Genomic DNA, 23,807 nt, shown 5'->3' with positions numbered 1-23,807 from the left:
CTGTTCACTTGTGTACATTTTATTATATGTAAGTTATACCTTAATAGAATTAAGTTTAAAAAATGTTATTATGCTTGAGAAAGATATTAATTTCTCCATCTTGAATGAGTTATTTAAAAACAACTTTTAAATAAGTGGGTTAATGATTTTTTTTCTTGTATAGAATTTATCTTCTATTTTATATTGGGGATCAATATAACATTGAGAAAATGTTAGAATAGAATGCTATACTATTTTATAAATTACTTTCCAGGAATGTGTCTTTCCCATGCTGAGATATACCTTTGTTTTAATATCTTGTCACCATGTAAAATATATTTGGAACATTGAACAGTTCCTACCTGTTTCAGTTCTTTTTATTTACCTTCTACTTTGGCCTTGTAAACTGATTGACGCTCTCTGCAGATTATACAGTCCTGACGATTATCCAGATTATTTGTAATGAAATAACAGGTCTATTTGTTCTTGGATCTATGTGACACATTTTATTTCTAAAGTGAGTTTAACCTGTTTTGATCTTTGGTTTTTGTTGTTAATAATTTTATTCTGCTTCTTTCTCACTCCTATTTAAAATATATTCTGTAGATTCACAGCCTTCTTGTGCATTAATACTTTGACTTCCAGTTATACACCATATGTGAGATTCTGTGAACACTCAAAATTTTATGTGGATGTTGAGACTCATGTAGTCACATGTAATTTTCATACTCCAAGATGGTATGAAAATGTTTATTACTCACATTAGGAGGCTTTCTGAAGGAGAGCAGGGCAGCCTTCTGAAGCAGGTCTGTAATAACTTAAAAGAACTGGGAGAGGGGAATAACTTGGGTTTTTATAGTGGTAGAGTAGTGGGGCTAGGGTTGAGGGTCTGTCACAACCAGGGGCTTGTGTGATTTGAACTTAGCACTGGCAGCCAAGGAAAGCACACCCAGGCTTTCTTACCACCTTACCCAGATGTGGAGCTGAAGCCGAAGAGGGAGGGGTGGAGCTTGAGAGCTGTCAGCAGTCAAACGTTAGAAATGCATTCATACTCTTTATGACAGTAAGGAAAAAAGGAAAAAGAATCAGGTGTCAAGGAAGTTGAAGAATACTGTATTTAAAGTACCTTAAGTCAGGTAGACTGGCCTTGATTGATTTTTTTAAACAAATTTATTTTCTGAGTACACATTTGCCTTGCATCTAGACAGGGATACAGTCTTGACCATTAATGAAACAGCATAGTCACTAAAGGTTATGGACAGAGTTGTTTAGATTCTCGGACGTATTCTAAGCCCAAACGAGCCTTATTCTATGCAGAAGTCTGGCTGGATGATTTCTATAGCCTTTTTCAGTTTTCTCTGAGTCTGAATTTAAGCATATTTACTTAGTTTCTTGACACAATTGGATCCTGTCAGGGAGAGGAACTTTGAATAGCAGTTACACAGACATTTTTTTCCCTGCAACAAATTCAATTTATTGATGCTCTAATGCCCTCCATTGATGCATAAGCTATTTTCTGTTTAGCTATGACAGGAACTTTCAGGTGGTTGTTTGTTTTTGTTCAGAATTGGCTACTTATTATAATTGGCACAGCTAGCTATACACAGAAGGGAGTTTTTCCATCTAAAAAGAGTCCCCAGGCATAAATTATTCATTGGTCAGAGATCCAAGTTGTATTTGACATAAGTGAACATTAAAATAAAAATGACAAATACTCAGGTGGCAAACAATTCATGTGACTTGGAAGAGGAAAACAAAACAAGCCAGAGAAATTGATGAGTCATTCATCTTTCTTAAACTTAACTGTGGCTGGTCAAATATTCTTTGTTTCTATCTCTTAAGGTAGACTTTTGAGAAAAACTCAGTTGTCCGTATAAGTCGCTTAATAACAAATTCAATATGGAGGGGGAATTACATTGAAAAGGCCACTGTGTGAACTTTAAAAACTGGAGACCTGGATGTTACAAGTTTAAGTTGAAGAAGCATGTTTTACCTGGCGTGTAAGCTTTCAGGATCATGAACATTTACAATAACATAGGACTACATTTGTACTGTTTATGACCTACGTTTTCAGGACTGAAACTGAATAACTTTGTTTCTGTTGATTTATTCATTAGTTATCTCAACAAATATTTGTTGAGAACTTATTATAAGCTAGATATGATGTTAAATACTTTGTACGTAATTGCAAATGAAAGGTAATCCATACTCTCAAAAGGAAGTTTCTGGAGAAATGGTGGAGATGGACAAGTAAATAGGCAATTGCAACACAGAGAGAGAAGTTCAATAATTACTATTAACATTTGTGCTATGGAAGCCTATAGGAAGGAATATTAACTTAGACTCCAGGGAAGTCTTACAGGAAGAGTAAATTGGAATTTGAGAGTCTACACTTTGGTAGAGTTGAGTGGGGAAATATTAGGTAAAGAAGACAATACATTGAAGACAAAAGAGAGCATGAACATAGGAAAAACCATAGCAGCAAGTGAGAGAGGCAGTCCTCAAAAATGATACTGAAGGAGTATTCAGAAGACAGAAGATAAAGGCTTACAAAATGATTATTGACTTGATCCTAAGAAAGATAGGGAGTCAATGAAGGGTTTTTAAGTAGGATTGTAATTTAATCAAATTTATATTTTAGAATGTTCACTCTATTTCAGTGTGGAGAATGGATTGGAGGGAGATGGGACTAGAAATAGAGAGAATTTGGAACCCAATCATTCTTTCTTTAATCATTGTCTCAGATTTCCTGTTTTATAAGGTTTGCAAAATCTACACTCTAAATTAAGCACTTCTATTGTAAAACAGATGGCATTGAAGGTAGGTGGTAAAACTCAACCACTAATTACTGTCGGCCAAATGGCCTGCAGTCAATACAGAATGTTGCTTGAAAACATATCCAAATGGACATCCTTCTGGAGTCTTTATCAAATACACTTATTTGTTGGAAGGATGTAAGTGTGAATGGAAGCAGGCTCTTTGAAAGAATAAATTTTCAAACTTCAGATATTTATTTTAAAGCAATTTTTAATATTTAATAATCTGAGTATATTTTATCCTTATTTTAAAACCACTTAAAGGTATTTTACAGCTTAGGATTTCATTTTCGATAATGAGACACCATATCTGATTTGGAGTGGAGCCCACTTTAAGTTTGGGTCCAAATCCACTGTTTGGCTAGGTAGTTATTTATGTCAGTGTTAAATAAGTACCAAATAGGTTATGTCCAGAACATCTTAAATACATAACTTGAAACTTTGAGAAGTTTATAATAGTATTTATGTATATTATCTTTTAAATCTATTATTATTTGCATGATAGTCATAATCTAAAGGTATTCTACTCACATTTATGAGGGACATGAATACAGACACATAATATAGGAAGTGAAACTAAACAATACCACAGTACTTTATAGATCTTTGTAATTGATGTGAAATGTACTTGAACTTGAACTTTTAACCATAGTTCTAAGTCTCAGGATCAACTGAAGTATAAATAAACTATATACAAATATTTTCTAGAGAGATTTGCTATTAACATTTTAAAAGAGATGAGGGCCTCCCTGGTGGCGCAGTGGTTAAGAGTCCGCCTGCCGATGCAGGGGATACGGGTTCGTGCCCCGGTCTGGGAGGATCCCATGTGCCGCGGAGCGGCTGGGCCCGTGAGCCATGGCCGCTGGGCCTGCGCATCCGGAGCCTGTGCTCCGCAACGGGAGAGGCCACAACAGTGAGAGGCCCGCATACCGCAAAAAGAAAAAAAAAATAAAATAAAATAAAAGAGATGAGTTTATTGAGTGTTTGTTTTGTGAGAAACAGAAAATCTGAAAAGTTATATGTTTAACCAAAATTGTTTTTGCACAGAATAAAGTAAATTTTCCAAAAGATTATTCTGTCATTATTAAAAAGCAGATACTGGGCTTCCCTGGTGGCGCAGTGGTTGAGAGTCTGCCTGCCGATGCAGGGGACATGGGTTCGTGCCCCGGTCCGGCAAGATCCCACATGCCGCAGAGCGGCTGGGCCCGTGACCCATGGCCGCTGAGCCTGTGCTCCGCAACGGGAGAGGCCACAACAGTGAGAGGCCCGCGTACCGCAAAAAAGAAAAAAAAAAAAAAAAAAAGCAGATACTGTGAAAATTCAAATATGCTTTCATCCCTTGGAACTGGAAACTCATAGAATTTTTCTGTAAAAATAATACTGGCTACGTGGAGTGAAAGAGCTCATGATTGTGATGGAAGAAAGCACAAAGAAATGAGAAGCTTGGATAGGACTATAAAGCTGAAGCATTTTCTTCACAGAGAGGACAGACATTGTTACTTAATAACAAGGAGCTTACTTTTACAAAGGAAGTGACTTAGATTTCTAATCCTATGGGGAAGAATGTAGAGCCAGAGTACATAAAAGGCAGATTTTATCTTTTCTGCACTAATACACCACAAACAAAATCTCCTAATATAGAGTTTGAGACTTTTTTAATGCCTTATAGCTACAATGTAATTATCTCAACCATGTTGTCTTCCAGAGTTAATCATTATTTCATTCAGCAAGTATTACTGAGTTAACTACTACGTGTCATGCATTGTTTTAGGGACTTGTATATCAGTAAACATCATGATTAAATATGTTAGCTTTTCCAGAAGTTATTTTGTGATGGTGTTAAATTCCAGACATATCTGCTGGTAAGAAAGAGTTCTTTTTTTAAAAACTTTTTACTATATTTTTAAATTTTTACTTTTTTATTAGGGAAAAATTCAAAATTATAAAAGTAGGGAGAATAGTAGAGTGAACTCTTATGTACCCATCATACAGTTCAACAGTTATCAATATACAGTCAAATTTACTTCATCCTCAGCCCTCTCCTCCTCTTCTCATCCCTCACTGACATTGTTTTTGTAACCTTTTACTGAAGCATCATAAACATGCAGACAAGTGTACACATAATATCAATACATTTCACAAACTGAACGCATTTGTGGAGCTAGTACCCAGATCAAGAAACAGAATATTACCAGTCCTCAGAGGAGACCCATTTCCCCCCAAATATGCTATTCATCTAAGAACATAAATGAATTTTGCTTATTATTGTACTTTTCACAGTTTATATAAAGTATATGTTCATGGAATCACATATCCTATACTCTTTGTGTCAGGATTCTTTTTTTTTTTTTTTAGTGTTATGCTGCATGTATCATGTGCATATACCATAATTTTTTCTTGTGCTTTCTATATTTGAGGATGTGAATTATTTGAATAGTTTCAGGTTAAGGGTATTAAGAATATTGCTTCCATGAACACTGTACCAATAAATAAATAAATAAACGGAATGGAATTCCTTGGTCATACAGTCAGTATGTCTATATTTAGATTTAGTAGATTCTGCCACACTTACCTAAAGTGATTTACAACTTATTCTCTCACCAGCACAGAGTGTTCTTTCCCTTTGCTCCACGTCCTGATCAAGACTTGTTTGCGTGTTTGTTTCAATTTAGCTACTTTAGTCAGAGAGTAACGTATCTCATTTAATTTGCATTTTCTAGCAACCAATGAATTGATAACCTCTTTCCTTCTCTTCTCTTCTCCCCCTCCCTCTCCCACTCCCAGTCCTAGTTTTTCTTCATTGTCATTGCTGTTATCATCATTTGGATATGCTCTTTTGTAAAGAGTATTTTCAAGTCTTTTGTCCATTTTTCTTTTTCTTTTAATGATTTGTAGTTCTTTAAATAATCTATATGCACTCTAATTATTTTTATCCCATGGTTGGCTTTCAACTCTCTTAAAAGTGTCCTGATTAACAACATTTCTAAATTTCAAAAATAAAACTGATATAGGTTGTGGGTTTTGGTTTTTTTTTCAGCATAAATCACGTTTTTAACAGAAAATATCTATATTTTCCAAAACAAGAGAAAATATGTGAGAAGAGTGGCATTGTTTTACATTGTTCTTTATACATAAATTTACAGAACATTTTTTAAATTCAAACAGAAAGTCACAAAAATTGTAAGCATCCTCATCAGTTCACTCAGTCCCATGTAATTAAATTTTTTTCATCTTGACCTTTTGTTATCAATTTTATGAATTCATCAGTTTTCCATTAGAGTTCTGAAAATGCTTATTCATTCAGTTCAGCATTATGGTCAGTTACCAGAAAACTGTACCTGTCAGAGTCTTTTCCATGAAATCCTTGAAGATGAAACCCTTTTATAGGAACATTTTTGCAAAAGCATCAGAGTACACCCAGAACTGTCTGTAAATGATAAAAGACTTAAAAATGACCACAGTTAAAGATTTGATAAAATTTCATAATAATGCAGTTGACAAGGAAATTTAGTTATTTCTGAGATATACATTTTAAAGTAATAACTAGAATTATGACTTATTATACAACAACATATAAGATTTTTAGGAGTTTCATGTAATGTCTGATACATTTCTATTAACATATTTCCATACAAATAACCCAAAGAAAGTTTAGTATTAGTTTTTTTTTAAGTTTTTAATTTTGTTTTATTAATTTTTTTATACAGAAGGTTCTTATTAGTCATCAATTTTATACACATCAGTGTACACATGTCAATCCCAATCGCTCAATTCAGCACACCACCATCCACACACCCCCGCCGCTTTCCCCTCTTGGTGTCCATACGTTTGTTCTCTACATCTTTGTCTCAACTTCTGCCCTGCAAACCGGTTCATCTGTACCATTTTTCTAGGTTCCACATACATGCGTTAATATACGACATTTGTTTTTCTCTTTCTTACTTACCACTCTGTATGACAGTCTCTAGATCAATCCATGTCTCAATAAAAACTTAATTTCGTTCCTTTTTATAGCTGAGTAATATTCCTTTGTATATATGTACAAAAACTTCTTTATCCATTCATCTGTCGATGGGCATTTAGGTTCCTTCCATGACCTGGCTATTGTAAATAGTGCTGCAATGAACACTGGGGCTCATGTGTCTTTTTGAATTATGGTTTTCTCAGGGTATATATGCCCAGTAGTGGGATTGCTGGATCATATGGTAATTCTATTTTTAGTTTTTTAAGGACCTTCCATACTGTTCTCCATACTGGCTCTATCAATTTACATTCCCACCAACAGTGCAAAAGGGTTCCCTTTTCTCCACACGCTCTCCAGCATTTGTTGTTTGTAGATTTTCAGATGATGCCCATTCTAACTGGTGTGTGGTGATACCTCATTGTGGTTTTGATTTGCATTTCTTTAATAATTAGTGATTTGGAGCAGCTTTTCATGTGCATCTTGGCCATCTGTATGTCTTCTTTGGAGAAATTTCTATTTATGTCTTCTGCCCATTTTTGGATTGGGTTGTTTGTTTCTTTAATATTGAGATGCATGAGCTGTTTATGTATTTTGGAGATTAATCCTTTGTCCGTTGATTCATTTGCAAATATTTTCTCCCATTCTGAGGGTTGTCTTTTGGTCTTGTTAATGGTTTCCTTTGCTGTGCAAAAGCTTTTAAGTTTCATTAGGTCACATTTGTTTATTTTTGTTTTTATTTCCATTTCTCTAAGAGGTGGGTCAAAAAAGATGTTGCTGTGATGTATGTCAAAGAGTGTTCTTCCTATGTTTTCCTTGAGGACTTTTATAGTGTCCAGTCTTACATTTAGGTCTTTAATCCATTTTGAGTTTTTTTTTCTGTATGGTGTTAGGGAGTGTTCTAATTTCATTCTTTTACATGTAGCTGTCCAATTTTCACAGCACCACTTACTGAAGAGACTGTCTTTTCCCCATTGTATATCCTTGCCTCCTTTGTCATAGATTAGTTGACCATAGGTGTGTGGGTTTATCTCTGGGCTTTCTATCTTGATCCATTGACCTATGTTTCTGTTTTTGTGCCAGTACCATATTGTCTTGATTACTGTAGCTTTGTAGTATAGTCTGAAGTCAGGGAGTCTAATTCCTCCAGCTCCATTTTTTTCCCTCAAGACTGCTTTGACTATTCAGGGTCTTTTGTGTCTCCATACAGATTTTAAGATTTTTTTTGTTCTAGTCCCATAAAAAATGCCACTGGTAATTTGATAGAGATTGCATTGAATCTGTAGATTGCTTTGGGTAGTATAGTCATTTTCACAATATTGATCCTTCCAATCCAAGAACATGGTATATCTCTCCATCTGTTGGTATTGTCTTTAATTTCTTTCATCAGTGTCTTATAGTTTTCTGCAAACAGGTCTTTTGTCTCCCTAGGTAGGTTTATTCTTAGGTATTTTATTCTTTTTATTGCAATGGTAAATGGGAGTGTTTCCTTAATTTCTCTTTCAGATTTTTCATCATTAGTGTATAGGAATGCAAGAGATTTCTTTGCATTAATCTTGTATCCTGCTACTTTGCCAAGTTCATTGATTAGCTCTAGTAGTTTTCTGGTGGCATTTTTAGGATTCTCTATGTATTGTATCATGTCATCTGCAAACAGTGACAGTTTTACTTCTTCTTTTCCAATTTGGATTCCTTTTATTTCTTTTTCTTCTCTGATTGCCATGGCTAGCACTTCCAAAACTATGTTGAATAATAGTGGTGAGAATGGACATCCTTGTCTTGTTCCTGATCTTAGAGGAAATGCTTTTAGTTTTTCACCATTGAAAATGATGTTTGCTGTGGGTTTGTCATATATGGCCTTCATTATGTTGAGGTAGGTGCCCTCTATGCCCACTTTCTATCATAAATGGGTGTTGAATTTTGGGTGTTGAGTTTTTATCATAAATGGGTGTTGAATTTTGTTAAAAGCCTTTTCTGCCTTTATTGAGATGATCATATGGTTTTTATTCTTCAATTTGTTAATGTGGTGTATCACATTGATTGATTTGCATATATTAAAGACTCCTTGCATCCCTGGGATAAATCCCACTTGATCATGGTGTATGATCCTTTTAATGTGTTGTTGGATTCTGTTTGCTAGTATTTTGTTGAGGAGTTTTGCATCTATATTCATCAATGACATTGGTCTGTAATTTTCTTTTTTATAGTATCTTTGTCTGGTTTTGGTATCAGGGTGATGGTGGCCTTGTAGAATGAGTTTGGGAGTGTTCCTTCCTCTGCAATTTTTTGGAAGAGTTTGAGAAGGATGGGTGTTAGCTCTTCTCTAAAAGTTTAATGGAATTCACCTGTGATGCCATCTGGTCCTGGACTTTTGTTTGTTGGAAGATTTTTAATCACAGTTTCAATTTCATTACTTGTGATTGGTCTGTTCCTATTTTCTATTTCTTCCTGGTTCAGTCTTGGAAGGTTATACCTTTCTAAGAATTTGTCCATTTCTTCCAGAAATGGCAAAGTGTTGCTTGTAGTAGTCTTTTAGGATGCTTTGTATTTCTGGGGTGTGTTGTAACTTCTCCTTTTTCATTTTTCATTTTATTGATTTGAGTCCTCTTTCTCTCTTTCTTGATGAGTCTGGCTAATGGTTTACCAATCTTGTTTATCTTCTCAAAGAACCAGCTTTTAGTTTCATTGATCTTCACTATTGTTTTCTTTGTTTCTATTTCATTTATTTCTGCTCTCATCTTTATGATTTCTTTCCTTTTGCTAACTTGGTGTTTTGTTTGTTCTTCTTTCTCTAGTTCCTTTAGGTGTAAGGTTAGATTGTTTATGAGATTTTTCTTGTTTCTTGTGGTAGGCTTGTATAGCTATAAACTTCCCTCTTAGAACTGCTTTTGCTGTATCCCATAGGTTTTGGATTGTTGTGTATTCATTGTCATTTGTCTCTAGGTATTTTTTGATTTCCTCTTTGATTTCTTCAGTGATCTCTTGGTTATTTAGTAACGTATTGTTTAGCCTCCATGTGTTTGTGATTTTTACATTTTTTTCCCCTGTAATTCATTTCTCACCTCATAGTGTTGTGGTCAGAAAAGATGCTTGATATGATTACAATTTTCTTAAATTTATTGAGACTTGATTTGTGACCCAAGATGTGATCTATCCTGGAGAATGTTCCGTGAGCACTTGAGAAGGAAGTGTAATCTGCTGTTTCTGGATGGAATGTCCTGTAAATATCAATTAAATCTGTCTGGGAGGGAGACTTCCGGGTAAGATGGCAGAAGAGTAAGACGCGGAGATCACCTTTCTCCCCACGGATACACCAGAAATACAGCTACACGTGGAACAACTCCTACAGAACACCTACTGAACGCTGGCAGAAGACCCCAGACCTCCCAAAGGGCAAGAAACTCCCCACATACCTGGGTAGGGCAAAGCGGAGAGATTCCCGCACAGAGGAGCGGTGCCAAGCGGCACTCACCAGCCCGAGAGGCTTGTCTGCTCCCCCGCCGGGGCGGGCGGCGCTGGAGCTGAGGCTCGGGCTTCGGTCAGAGCGCAGGGAGAGGACTGGGGCTTGCGGCGAGAACTCAGCCTGAAGGGGGCTAAAGTGCCACAGCTAGCCGGGAGGGAGTCCGGGAAAACTCTGGAGCTGCCGAAGAGGCAGGAGACTTTTTCTTCCCTCTTGGTTTCCTGGTGCGCGAAGAGAGGGGATTAAGAGCGCCGTGTAAAGGAGCTCCAGAGACGGGCGCGAGTCGCGGCTGAAAGCGCGGAGCCCAGAGACGGGCGTGGGACGCTGGGGCTGCTGCTGCCGCCGCCAAGAAGCCTGTGTGCGAGCGCAGGTCACAGTCCACACCGCCCTTCCGGGAGCCTGTGCAGCCTGCCACTGCCGGGGTCCCGGGATCCAGGGGCGGCTTCCCTGGGAGAACGCACGGCGCGCCTCGGGCTGGTGCAACGTCACTCCGACCTCTGCTGCTGCAGGCTCGCCCCGCACTCCGTGCCCCTCCCTCCCGCCCGGCCTGAGTGAGCCAGAGTCCCCGAAGAGGCTGCTCCTTTAACCCTGTCCTGTCTGAGCGAAGAACAGACGCCCTCCGGTGACCTACAAGTAGAGGCGGGGCCAAATCCAAAGCTGAGACCCAGGAGCTGTGAGAACAAAGAAGAGAAAGGGAAACCTCTCCCAGCAGCCTCAGAAGCAGTGGATTAAAGCTCCACAATCAACTTGATGTACCCTGCATCTGTGGAATACATGAATAGACAACAAACCATCCCAAATTGAGGAGCCAGGAGTCAGTGCTGTGCCTCTGAGGTGGGAGAGCCAACTTCAGGACACTGGTCTGCAAGAGACCTCCCAGCTCCACACAATATCAAACGGCAAAAATCTTCCAGAGATCTCCATCTCAACACCAGCACCCAGCTTCACTCAACGACCAGCAAGCTACAGTGCTGGACACCCTATGCCAAACAACTAGCAAGACAGGAACACAACGCCACCCATTAGCAGAGAGGTGGCCTAAAATCATAAAAAGTCCGCAGACACCCCAAAACACACCACCAGATGTGGACCTGCCCACCAGAAAGACAAGATCCAGCCTCATCCACCAGAACACAGGCAGTAGTCCCCTCCACCAAGAAGCCTACACAACCCACTAAACCAACCTTAGCCACTGGGGACAGACACCAAAAACAACGGGAACTACGAACCTGCAGCCTGCAAAAAGGAGACCCCAAACACAGTAACATAAGCAAAATGAGAAGACAGAAAAACACACAGCAGGAGAAGGAGCAAGATAAAAACCCACCAGACCTAACAAATGAAGAGGTAATAGGCAGTCTACCTGAAAAAGAATTCAGAATAATGATGGTAAAGATGATCCAAAATCTTGGAAATAGAATAGACAAAATGCAAGAAACAGTTAACAAGGACCTAGAAGAACAAAAGATGAATCAAGCATCGATTAAAAACACAATAAATGAAATAAAAAATACTCTAGATGGGATCAATAGCAGAATAACTGAGGCAGAAGAACGGATAAGTGAGGTGGAAGATAAAATAGTGGAAATAACTGCTGCACAGCAAAATAAAGAAAAAGAAATGAAAAGAACAGAGGACAGTCTCAGAGACCTCTGGGACAACATTAAACGCACCAACATTCGAATTATATCGGTTCCAGAAGAAGAAGAGAAAAAGAAAGGGACTGAGAATATATTTCAAGAGATTATAGTTGAAAACTTCCCTAATATGGGAAAGGAAATAGTTAATCAAGTCCAGGAGGCACAGAGAGTCCCATACAGAATAAATCCAAGGAGAAATACACCAAGACACATATTAATCAAACTGTCAAAAATTAAACACAAAGAAATCATATTAAAAGCAGCAAGGCAAAAACAACAAATAACACACAAGGGAATCCCCATCAGGATAACAGCTGATCTCTCAGCAGAAACTCTACAAGCCAGAAGGGAGTGGCAGGATATAATTAAAGTGATGAAGGAGAAAAACCTGCAACCAAGATTACTCTACCCAGCAAGGATCTCATTCAGATTTGATGGAGAAATTAAAACCTTTACAGACAAGCAAAAGCTGAGAGAGTTCAGCACCACCAAACCAGCTTTACAACAAATGCTAAAGGAACTTCTCTAGGCAAGAAACACAACAGAAGGAAAAGAACTACAATAACGAACCCAAAACAATTAAGAAAATGGGAATAGGAACATACATATCAATAATTACGTTAAATGTAAATGGACTAAATGCTCCCACCAAAAGACACAGACTGGCTGAATGGATACAAAAACAAGACCTATATATGTGCTGTCTACAAGAGACCCACTTCAGACCTAGAGACACATACAGACTGAAAGTAAGGGGATGGAAAAAGATATTCCATGCAAATGGAAACCAAAAGAAAGCTGGAGTAGCAATTCTCATATCAGACAAAATAGACTTTAAAATAAAGACTACTAGAAGAGACAACGAAGGACACTACATAATGATCAAGGGATCAATCCAAGAAGAAGATATAACAATTGTAAATATTTATGCACCAAACATAGGAGCACCTCAATACATAAGGGAAATATTAACAGCCATAAAAGGAGAAATTGACAGTAACACACTCATAGTAGGGGACTTTAACACCCCACTTTCACCAATGGACAGGTCATCCAAAATGAAAATAAATAAGGAAACACAAGCTTTAAATGATACATTAAACAAGATGGACTTAATTGATATTTATAGGACATTCCATCCAAAAACAACAGAATACACATTTTTCTCAAGTGCTCAGGGAACATTCTCCAGGATAGATCATATCTTGGGTCACAAATCAAGCCTTGGTAAATTTAAGAAAATTGAACTTGTATCAAGCATCTTTTCCAACCACAATGCTATGAGACTAGATATCAATTACAGGAAAAGATCTGTAAAAAATACAAACACATGGAGGCTAAACAATACACTACTTAAAACGAAGTGACCACTGAAGAAATCAAAGAAGAAATTAAAAAATACCTAGAAACAAATGACAATGGAGACACGACAACCCAAAACCTATGTAATGCAGCAAAAGCAGTTTTAAGAGGGAAGTTTATAGCAATACAATCCTACCTTAACAAACAGGAAACATCTCGAATAAACAACCTAACCTTGCACCTAAAGCAATTAGAGAAACAAGAACAAAAACATCCCAAAGTTAGCAGAAGGAAAGAAATCATAAAAATCAGATCAGAAATAAATGAAAAAGAAATGAAGGAAACGCTAGCAAAGATCAATAAAACTAAAAGCTGATTCTTTGAGAAGATAAACAAAATTGATAAACCATTAGCCAGACTCATCAAGAAAAAAAGGGAGAAGACTCAAATCAATAGAATTAGAAATGAAAAAGGAGAAGTAACAACTGACACTGCAGAAATACAAAAGATCATGAGAGATTACTACAAGCAACTCTATGCCAATAAAATGGACAACCTGGAAGAAATGGACAAATTCTTAGAAATGCACAACCTGCCAAGACTGAATCAGGAAGAAATAGAAAATATGAACAGACCAATCACCAGCACTGAAATTGAAACTGTGATCAAAAATCTTCCGACAAACAAAAGCCCAGGACCAGATGGCTTCACAGGCGAATTCTATCAAGCATTTAGAGAAGAGCTAACACCTATCCTTCTCAAACTCTTCCAAAATATAGCAGAGGGAGGAACACTCCCAAACTCATTCTACGAGGCCACCATCACCTTGATACCAAAACCAGACAAGGATATTACAAAGAAAGAAAACTACAGGCCAATATCACTGATGAACATAGATGCAAAAATCCTCAACAAAATACTAGCAAACAGAATCCAACAGCACATTAAAAGGATCATACACCATGATCAAGTGGGGTTTATTCCAGGAATGCAAGGATTCTTCAATATATGCAAATCAGTCAACGTGATACACCATATTAACAAACTGAAGGAGAAAAACCATATGATCATCTCAATAGATGCAGAGAAAGCTTTTGACAAAATTCAACACCCATTTATGATAAAAACCCTGCAGAAAGTAGGCATAGAGGGAACTTTCCTCAACATAATAAAGGCCATATATGACAAACCCACAGCCAGCATCGTCCTCAATGGTGAAAAACTGAAACCATTTCCACTAAGATCAGGAACAAGACAAGGTTGCCCACTCTCACCACTCTTATTCAACATAGTTTTGGAAGTTTTAGCCACAGCAATCAGAGAAGAAAAGGAAATAAAAGGAATCCAAATGGGAAAAGAAGAAGTAAAGCTGTCACTGTTTGCAGATGACATGATACTATACATAGAGAATCCTAAAGATGCTACCAGAAAACTACTAGAGCTAATCAATGAATTTGGTAAAGTAGCAGGATACAAAATTAATGCACAGAAATCTCTGGCATTCCTATATACTAATGAAAAATCTGAAAGTGAAATCAAGGAAACACTCCCCTTTACCACTGCAATAAAAAGAATAAAATATCTAGGAATAAACCTACCTAAGGAGACAAAAGACCTGTATGCAGAAAATTATAAGACACTGATGAAAGAAATTAAAGATGATACAAATAGATGGAGAGATGTACCATGTTCTTGGATTGGAAGAATCAACATTGTGAAAATGACTCTACTACCCAAAGCAATCTACAGATTCAATGCAATCCCTATCAAACTACCACTGGCATTTTTCACAGAACTAGAACAAAAAGTTGCACAATTTGTATGGAAACACAAAAGACCCCGAATAGCCAAAGCAATCTTACGAACGAAAAATGGAGCTGGAGGAATCAGGCTCCCTGACTTCAGACTATACTACAAAGCTACAGTAATCAAGACAGTATGGTACTGTCACAAAAACAGAAAGATAGATCAATGGAACAGGATAGAAAGCCCAGAGATAAACCCACGGACATATGGTCACCTTATCTTTGATAAAGGAAGCAGGAATGTACAATGGAGAAAGGACAGTCCCTTCAATAAGTGGTGCTGGGAAAACTGGACAGGGACATGTAAAAGTATGAGATTAGATCACTCCCTAACACCATACACAAAAATAAGCTCAAAATGGATTAAAGACCTAAATGTAAGGCCAGACACTATCAAACTCCTAGAGGAAAACATAGGCAGAACACTCTATGACATAAATCACAGCAAGATCCTTTTTGACCCACCTCCTAGAGAAATGGAAATAAAGACAAAAATAAACACATGGGACCTAATGAAACTTCAAAGCTTTTGCACAGCAAAGGAAACCATAAACAATACGAAAAGACAACCCTCAGAATGGGAGAAAATATTTGCAAATGAAGCAACTGACAAAGGATTAATCTCCAAAATTTATAAGCAGCTCATGCAGCTCAATAGCAAAAAAGCAAACAACCCAATCCAAAAATGGGCAGAAGACCTAAATAGACATTTCTCCACAGAAGATATACAGACAGCCAACAAACACATGAAAGGATGCTCAACATCTTTACTCAATAGAGAAATGCAAATCAAAACTACAATGAGATATCATCTCACACCAGTCAGAATGGCCATCATCAAAAAATCTACAAACAATAAATGCTGGAGAGGGTGTGGAAAAAAAGGAACACTCTTGCACTGCTGGTGGGAATGTGAATTGGTACAGCCACTATGGAGAACGGTATGGAGGTTCCTTAAAAAACTACAAATAGAACTACCATATGACCCAGCAATCCCACTACTGGGCATATACCCTGAGAAAATGATAATTCTAAAAGAGACATGTAGCAAAATGTTCATAGCAGCCCTATTTACAATAGCCCGGAGATGGAAACAACCTCAGTGTCCATCATCGGATGAATGGGTAAAGAAGATGTGGCACATATATACAATGGAATATTACTCAGCCATAAAAAGAAATGAAATTGAGCTATTTGTAATGAGGTGGATGGACCTAGAGTCTGTCATACAGAGTGAAGTATGTCAGAAAGAGAAAGACAAATACTGTATGCTGACACATATATATGGAATTTAAGAAAAAAAAATGTCATCAAGAACATAGGGGTAAGACAGGAATAAAGACACAGACCTACTAGAGCATGGACTTGAGGATATGGGGAGGGGGAAGGGTAAGCTGTGACAAAGTGAAAGAGCGGCATGGACATATATACACTACCAAACGTAAGGTAGATAGCTAGTGGGAAGCAGCCGCATAGCACAGGGAGATCAGCTCGGTTCTTTGTGACCGCCTGGAGGGGTGGGATAGGGAGGGTGGGAGGGAGACGCAAAAGGGAGGGGATATGGGAACATATGTATATGTATAACTGATTAAATTTGCAAAATAAAAAAAAAAAAGAAACATGGAAAAAAAAAGCAAAAAAAAAAAAATTAAATCTGTCTGGTCTATTGTGTCATTTAAAGCTTCTGTTTCCTTATTTATGTTCATTTTGGATGATTTGTCCATTGGTGTAAGTGAGGTGCTAAAGTCCCCCACTATTATTGTGTTACTGTTGATTTCCTCTTTTATAGCTGTTAGCAGTTGCCTTATGTATTGAGGTGCTCCTATGTTGGGTGCATATATATTTATAATTTTTATATTTTCTTCTTGGATTGATCCCTTGATCATTATGTAATGTCCTTCCTTGTCTCTTAGAACATTCTTTATTTTAAAGTCTGTTTTATCTGATATGAGTATTGCTACTCCAGCTTTCTTTTGATTTGCATTTGTGTGGACTATCTTTTTCCATCCCCTCACTTTCAGTCTGTATGTGTCCCTAGGTCTGAAGTAGACAGCATGTATATGGGTCTTATTTTTGTATCCATTCAGCAAGCCTGTGTCTTTTGGTTGGAGCATTTAATCCATTCATGTTTAAGGTAATTATCGATATGTATGTTCCTATAACCATTTTCCTAATTGTTTTGGGTTTGTTTTTATAGGGCTTTTTCTTCTCTTGTGTTTTCCGCTTAGATATGTTCCTTTAGCATTTGTTGTAGAGCTGGTCTGGTGGTGCTGAATTCTCTTAGCTTTTGCTTGTCTGTAAAGCTTTTGATTTCTCCATCGAATCTGAATGAGATCCTTCCTGGGTAGAATAATCATGGTTGTAGGTTCTTCCCTTTCATCACTTTATGTATATCATGCCACTCTCTTCTGGCTTGTAGAGTTTCTGCTGAGAAATCAGCTGTTAACCTTATGGGAGTTCCCTTGTATGTTATTTGTCATTTTTCCCTTGCTGCTTTCAATAATTTTTTTTTGTCTTTAATTTTTGCCATTTTGATTACTATGTGTCTCAGCGTGTTTCTCCTTGGATTTATCCTGTATGGGACTCTCTGTGCTTCCTGGACTTGGGTGGCTGTTTCCTTTCCCATGTTAGGGAAGTTTTCGACTATAATCTCTTCAAATATTTTCTCTGGTCCTTTCTCTCTCTCTTCTCCTTCTGGGACCCCTATAGGGCGAATGTTGTTACATTTAATGTTGTCCCAGAGGTCTCTTCGGCTACCTTCATTTCTTTTCATTCTTTTTTGTTTACTCTGTTCAACAGCAGTGGATTCCACTATTCTGTCTTCCAGGTCACTTATCTGTTCTTCTGCCTCAGTTATTCTGCTATTGATTCCTTCTAGTGTAGTCTTCATTTCAGTTATTGTATTGTTCATCTCTGTTTCTTTGTTCTTTAATTCTTCTAGGTGTTTGTTAAACATTTCTTGCATCTTCTCGATCTTTGCCTCCATTCTTTTTCCAAGGTCCTGGATTATCTTCACTCTTATTTTTCTGAGTTTCTTTTCTGGAAGGTTGCCTGTCTCCACTTCATTTAGTTGTTTTTCTGGGGTTTTGTCTTGTTCCTTCATCTGGTATACACCCATCTGCCTTTTCATCTTGTCTATCTTTCTGTGAATGTGGTTTTTGTTCCATAAGCTGCAAGATTGTAGTTCTTACTTCTGCTGTCTGCCCTCTGGTCTGTGGGGTATTTTTTGATTGGCACTTTTAATATTTAGATTAAGAACTATTTAATTACATCAGTATTATAAATAATCTCCTCTGTATTTGTTTCTAAAAACTGTATTATTTGTTTTATACATTTAGATTTGTAAGCACCTTTTAGAAATTTGATAAATGTTTGATTCTATTATTAATTTTAAATGCAGTCTGACTTCTACAATAAAAATTTTAAAAGTTTCTTCCCACTAACTTAGAAAAATGACTGTTAGAGATATTAGAAAATAACTAATTTATGCTAATAAATAGGGCATACATATTTGTTTTTCTCCATGTTAAAGTCTCATTGAAACAAATATTTAGATGCTAAAAAATGTAATAACTTAATAGCACCAAATATAAACTAGTGAGAATTATCAACAAATTGCTGTAAAAATGGAAATCAGTTGGTCCTGGATGGCAGATGAGACAAGTTGCAATTTTGAAGGGGATTCTTCTGCTGGAGGGGAGTTGGGATTCTTTGCCATGTCATGGAGCATGAAGGCTAAGAGTCAGCAAGTGTAGCAGAAAGTGTGAGTGAGAATTTTTTCTGAAAAAAAAGTAGTGAGGAAGACAACTATAACCATCAGCTCTGATAACCCTTGTCTCACCCTAATGTTGAAAGTATAGATGATCAATATTTGCTCTCTGGCAAAACAAACACACCACCCCAAAACAACTGGAATGTCCTTTTTAAATGAATTTTAGCTTGAAAAACGTAAGTGTCTTTAGGAGGAGTTAATGCATCTGGATAATGTTCATTTTTTCTGAAAAGTCATGTTCCTGTCATATCGAGCAAAAGGATGTATAGATTGAGAGTATAAAAGGAACAGGTATAGTTAAAAAAAAATAGGAAGAAATTACCAAGGAAATATTACAAAACTATTTCCTAGAACTGAAGAAAGGTATGACATTGTCTTTACGTTGAAAAGTCTCACCAAATGCCCATTTAGCACAATGAATGAAAACAACCACAAATGAACATATATGATCTTGAATTTCACCAAAACAACAATAAAGAGATTATAAATGCTTCCAACATGGGGCAAGAAACAAATAATAATCAAGAATAATAATAATCAAGAAACAAAGGAATGAAAAACAGACTGATATCAGACTTTTCATCAGCAACTCAGAACACCAGAGCACAATAAACAATGGAGTTTTATTGTTTTGGGGGAAAATGGATTATCTGTGTAAAGTTCTATACACCACTAAATTATCAATCAGGTGGAAGGGCAGGAGAACAACATATTCAGACTTCAGGAATTTAGATAGTTTACCTTCAATTACCATTTTTTAAAAAGTTACTGGAGGGATTTCTCTAACAAAAGGAGAAAATAAACCAAGGAAACTGAAGACCAGAAGTGCAGGAAATAGTCATTCTAGTAAAGGAGAGCAGGAAAGGTCTGGGAGCCCTCAGCTCTAAGATAGACGTTTCTTGGAAAAAAAAAATATAGATGCTTAACCTGATATAAAGGAGGGTAAATATACAGTTACTCCCCAAAATGAGACAATGATTAAATATTTTTAAAAATCCCTTCATGAATATCTTGCAAACAAATTTATAGCATAATTTTAGGCCCTTAATTCCATATATAAAGGTTAAAGGGCATTTAAAGCTAGAGTACCCAAGGACATGGCAATTGATAATCTGTATTTAAAATAACATACAAAAATTAAACATTGGGAAGAGAATAGTGGGATGAGTGAAAGCATCAGTGAAGGTAAATCTTTTTTCACATCATGAGGGTAACAAATATGATCCAAAATTGAGAAAATCAAGAAATAGAAGTGAAAGCATATGACTGTGGATTATAGGGGTACCTGCCAGAAGAACTAAAAATAAATAAGAATAAAAGGGGTTGCCTCTTAAGGAATGAGATGGGAAGATATTACATTCCTGGATAAGATCCCCAATTCTAGTTGATATTTACTATGTAGCTGTATTATCTTTACAAAAATAAAATACACCTATTGATATATAAGATGTGCAGAAATAAAAATTGTGCTTTAAGATGCTTTACGTGTGAAGAGCTATAGACAGTGACAGACCATGCTGTAAGGGTAAAGCGAGATTAAATTGCCACAGAAAAGACCACACATGAAAGTCCGAAGAACAAAGGTAAAATTCTTTGCTCTCAGCATGAAATGACTTAAGTTAACGTAAAATAGTTAACCTATTTTAGTTAACCTAATAGTTAACCTAATAGTTAACCTAATAAGTTAATCTAAAATAAATGAGTGATTTTAATCAGGAGAATGACATACTCTTTTATGATTATGAAGATGATAAGAACAGAAGCATGTCTGGGTATGTTGGGTGTTTGTGAATGTGTACATTTGGGAGTCCACAGTGATTGTGGTTGTCATGGGGAAGAGTGGCAGAAGAAAGAGATACAAATTGCCGTTTAGTCTGCCTGCTCTGTCCAATGCATACATCAACAACACCTCAACAGAGTTCTGAGGTTACCTTTACACACACCAAAGGTTGAAGTCCACTGTGTTACAGCACCATCTAAGAGTCTGACTTGGGAAAATAGTGGGACACTGTCTCCTTCCTGCCCATTAACGCTAATACCTTGACATCCGTATCAGAATCTTCTCTCCTCTTTGGTGACCTCAAAGATCCATGAAAATAAATATAGTAGTAATTTCTTCTAAAAATACATGATTTTCCTGTTTCTGAGACTTTTATCCAGGTATCTGGTTTATAAGGGGAAATGAGGTCACTGCTTATAAAAATCCTTATAATCAATGTAGTTCACAAATATTATGGCATTTTCTTTAAAGAAGAAAAAACACAGGGTCTCTGGTAATTTATAATTTATGCTTACAGTATCTTTTACCTAACTTTGGTCAATATCTTTCCTTCTAGATACTCAAGTGATTTTCTTGCAGGATTACTATGAGATGAAGGGCCATATACTATCAGAAATGGAAGTAACTGAAGACCTTCTAGCTAAGAAACTTGTTTAAATCTGACACTTGAGTATCTGCTATTACTTTTCCTCAGGTCTTATGAGTACTTACTATCCAAGGCTATTTACTTAGGTAATGTCCTATCTGACTTTTTCCTTTTTCTATACCGAAAGATAGAGAATTGACTGAGTTTAGGAGGCTAAGATATAGATATGCTGGGCTGCTTTAAGACCTTCTTAGGTGGGGAAGTGTTTACCAAATACCTATTTAAAGTACACTGTGATATGTTGTAGCACTAGATAAACAAACCAAAGAAATGCAATAGGGAGCCCACATATATTTGGGAACCAATTAATTAAGTACAAAGCTTATCACACTAGAAGATACTCATGGGCCACTTAAAAATAGTATCGTGACAACTGGATACTCATATTGAAAAAAAATAGATCCCTACCTCACTCTGTACAAAATACTCAAATTTTACACATTCTTACACAAATATAGGGAAAAAAATCATTATGAACTTAGCACAGAGAAAGATTTATTAAATAAGACCCAATAAACACAAACTATAGATATGTACAAATATGTACAAATGTGGTTAGATTAAACTTTTTAAACTATTTACAGGAAAAAGTATCGTAAACACAGTAGAAATACAAGTGACAGACTTACCAAGATATTTACACACGTAAGCAAGAAAAAACTTTTAATCAGAATATACAAAGAACTCCTAAAACTTAATAAGGACAAATGACACAAATGTAAAGTGGAGCAAGGTTTTGAACAATCCATTTACATAAGAAGAATCCAAAAGGCAAATATGCATATTAAAATATCCTCACCTCACTGGCACTGTTAACCAGTGAAATGTAAATTGAAACAACAATAATATATAATTTCTCATCTTTTAGAATGGAAAAAAAGCTTTTAAAATCTATAATGCTAGTTGCTGGTAAAGATGCAGGAAAATAAACATTTTTACATGTTCCTTAAGAGACTGTAAATGGTAACTACCATAAAATTCAATTTGGTAAAATAATAAAGTTGAAGATGCTCATATTTCATATTCTAATATCCATCAATTTTGTTTCTACCTATAGTACTCTAAAGAAACTCTTTCAGAAATTCAACTGGAAACAGGAATAAGTTATTGAAGGAAAAAGAAATGAATCTCCCTCAGTATGGAGATAGACAAATTAACTCTAGTGTAGTACTGCAATCACATGCTATATATTAATTAAAATGAATAAAGTGTCTTTACCGTGGATAAAGGTAAAAAAACATTAAGGTAGAGTATGAAAAACAAGTTGCAAATATGTATTTATTAATATCACATAGATTTTATACATTTTCAAAGCACAAAACATTTGTGTGTATTGTTTGTCTAGTAAAATTACAAAAGTTAAATGGTGTTGAATAATTCACCTAGAAGGTAGAACATATAGAAAGGCCATGGAAAACCTAAGGTATGTTCTGGTAACTGCACAGGATCCCTTTGACTGGGGCACTGAGGTAAGCTTAAATGGGCACAGAATGAGACAGGCTTGATGGTGTAGGACTTTGTCGGCCCTGTTAAAGAATTTTGAACAAATGGAAACTAAAGTGCATTATACAATGGATGACAATCAGACATGAACTCTTTTTTTAAAAGTTTTTAATTTTGGTAAAATACACATAACATAAAATCTACCATGTTGACCAGAACTTTTTTCATCTTCCAGAACTCAAATTCTGTACCCGTTAAACACTACAACTCCCCATTTACCACCCCACTCCCACCACCCCTGGTAACCACTATTCTACTTTCTGTCTCTGAATTCTACAGCTCTAGGTACCTCATACAAGTGGAATCAGATGCTATTTGTCTTTTTGTGTTTGGCTTATTTCACTTAGCATAATGTCTTTAAGATTCTTCCATGTTGTAGCACAGATCAGAATTTCATGATTTTTTAAGGTTAAAAAATATTCCATTGTATGGATATACCACATTTTGTTTATCTGTTCATTCACTGATAAACTTTAAGGTTGTTTCTACTTTTGGCTTTTGTGAATAATGCTAGTATTGACATACAGATACCTGTTCAAGTCTCTGCTTTCAATTCTGTTTTTATTTGTACTCAGAAGTGGAATTACTTGATCAAATGATAATTCTATGTATAGTTTTGAAGGAACAACTTTTTTTTCCCGCAGTGGCTACACCATTTTAGATTCCTACCAGAGATGCATGGGGTTTCAATTTCTTCACATTCTGACCAGCACCTTTTGTTTTCATAATAGCCATGCCAGTGTGTGAGGTGATATCTCATTGTGGTTTTGCTTTGCATCTTCCTAATGATTAGTAATGTTGAGCATCTTTTCATATGTTTAGAGTAAGAGAAAAGGGAGACTGAGAAGAGAAAACAAATAAGGAGGCTTCGGTTCCCAATCTGATATGGATTAGGTCAGAGGCCCCATGGAGAAGGGGCCATTATTCCCATTTCTGCAGAAAATGTCTTATGAGGACCAAAGGGAAGCAGCAGGATGTCAGCCTGGCTTTGGGAGATAGCAGGCTTGGGAGGACAATTGTCACCTAGAGAAACATTAGCTGAGCACACATGGGGGTGGCACTCTGCTCTGTGGGCATGGGGCTCCCAGTACAGACTAGCAGAAGATCCACATCCTGAGTGGATACAGGCTTGTTTGTGGACAC

This window comes from Mesoplodon densirostris, chromosome 8, assembly GCF_025265405.1.
Source record: "Mesoplodon densirostris isolate mMesDen1 chromosome 8, mMesDen1 primary haplotype, whole genome shotgun sequence".
Classification (NCBI taxonomy): Eukaryota; Metazoa; Chordata; class Mammalia; order Artiodactyla; family Ziphiidae; genus Mesoplodon; species Mesoplodon densirostris.
The sequence above is the reverse complement of the archived record's forward strand: the minus strand, read 5'-3'. Positions refer to the sequence as shown.